Here is a 2,521-nt window from a genome sequence, read left to right as displayed (position 1 = left end):
TCTAATATTTCGATTAAAGTAACAAGGAAGAGAAAATATATCATTTTGTTGGTTACGCCCTGACTTTTTTTTACAATTATCATAAATATTTTCAAAAGTTTATTTATAAATCAGCTTTTAGGCGATTATAATACTTAAAACACATTCTTTACCGGTATACCACACCCAGATTATTTTCTGATATCATTCATTGGGAAGAACGTAATAATCAGCTGCAGTAACATGAAATATTACGACTTACGTCGACAGTAGTTTTTTTAACCATTAGCCCGCTAAATTTCTAAAATGGACGGGTCAGCTATTCAGTTTGGGCAATACCGTTTAGTAATTCAAAGGAGTGTTCACTGAAAATTTACTGACTAAATAGCGAACAGTGCAGACCATGATCAGCCTTGGTCTGCACTGGTCGTAAAGGCATAATCACTTGCCGCCAGCAGGCTAAAGGTTTACTCACGTGGTTTCAATTTTAGGCATCAATTACATACATCACTGTGGTTCTCATAAACACGAAGTTTATACATGTAGGATAGTGTACAGTATAGTAACTCTTAATCCTAGTAGCCCGCCCGCTTAGCTCAATAGGGAGAGCGTTGGTCTACGGATCGCGGGGTCACGAGTTCGATCCCGGGCGGGACGTATGCTTTCCTTGACGATTTTATAAAAGACATTGTGTCTGAAATACTTTGACCTCCACCTCTGATTATTTATGTTAGGAAGTTGGCAGTTACTTGCGGAAAACAGGTTTGTACTGGTACAGAATCCAGGAAGACTGGTTAGGTTAAATGCCCGCCGTTTCATGACTTAAATACTGTTGAAAAACGGCGTTAAACCAAAAACAAACAATCAAACAAACTTTATCCTAACCTTTATACATGATATGACTTTTGATCATAGTAGTACACGTATCATTCAGAATATATAGGGTTAATCACACGATCTATCCAAACTTGATGCTTTGAGCTTTCATGTGGCGTATCCAGTGCGCTTAGATATATGAATCTAGTATTATTCATTAATTTTGATTTATGTTGAAATCAAAGTTTTAAAAAGATCCCTTTAAAAAAGAAAGCAACCTAGAACAACAGAGCAGATTTTGTTCAATTAAGTCTGTTTATAAACTGTAATTAAGTGTAAAATAGAAAGAAGTGGAAACTTCACAGGTCGCCGCTCAACACGACAAAAATGAAAATGTTGCAGGCTCGGTTTGATTGAGCCTGTTCATGGACGGTAGTGGAAATGCATGCTACCGTCCACGTCCTCTAGCCCCGGGTTGAGCAGAACTCAACATTTACACATGCTAAAAGTACAAAAAGCAATTTAGAGACATCCGTAGATGTATTCAAATGGCGGTGAACATGGAACCTTCATGATGGAAGGCGTGTAATTCCATGTAGAGCGGCGTTTGGTCCCCAGATAAAATAATAGGTTTGCCCCAAACGAGAAAACAATGGGCAGAACTAAACAAACTGGAATTTAGAAAGGGGATATGAGGTTATGGAGCCTGCGTAAAGCAAGCACCCTATGTCTTCAGAAGCCTTAAAGGTGGTTAGTTAGATTTTGATTTTGATCAACCAGTGGGTTAGTTCAGAGCTCTGAGCATTTGCACTGAGTTCTTTAAATACGTCAGATTTTAAAAATTGATTTTCCTATCCTGGTTTCCCAATTAAGATTTTAGCATTAGTATAAACCAAATAAATAATTTGCTTAAAGAATTTTATGAATACATGTTTAAGCACTTTTGTATTAAAGTTGTCAAAGATTTTCATTGACAAGTATATATTTTCCAAATTAAGTTAGAAAATTATTTTTACCTCCCTATATCTATGTCGGTTTCGCATTAAAGATAGAATGAAAGTAGATGAATTCCAAAGCTACAGACTGTTCTTTTTTTTTTTTTTTTTTTTTTTTTTTTTTTTTTTTTTAATAAAAAAGAACTTGGTCTTTGTTTCAGGTAATTGAAATAGCCCAGCATTTATCAATTTATCAAATACAAATGTAAAACTAGAAATTATATTGAAATGAAAAGAAATTGACTACTTTATAAATACTTTCATATATTGAAAATAAAAAATACATAGAGGATATTTGTTTGTTTCAGTGAAATATCAATTTTATTTCACAAGTGAGCATCAAAAACTGATATTTTCACGAGTGGCGTAGCCACGAGTGAAAATGACTTTTTTTGGTGCTCACGAGTGAAATAAAATTGATATTTCACTGAAACAAACAAATTTTCTTTTTATTTCATGTGTAAAACTGTACTTTCGTTGCGTAGTTTATAAAATGTCGAAAATCGCGGGAAAGATTAACAGAAAGCATAACACAAATGACGTCATTTTAACGACGTCATCGTTATTTTGGTCCCCGGTATTCATAACGCTCGGTATATAATTTGACTTCAATCGCGACGGATGACCAGAACTAGTTCGACAAAAACAGTGAAAAATAAAAATGATAATGTACTGTTTCCAAACTGTGGATTATCACTTTTATTTCACTGAGAAAACTCTATAATTCACTG

Source organism: Mercenaria mercenaria, chromosome 19 (assembly GCF_021730395.1).
Source record: "Mercenaria mercenaria strain notata chromosome 19, MADL_Memer_1, whole genome shotgun sequence".
Lineage (NCBI taxonomy): Eukaryota > Metazoa > Mollusca > Bivalvia > Venerida > Veneridae > Mercenaria > Mercenaria mercenaria.
This window is presented reverse-complemented; position numbering follows the sequence as displayed.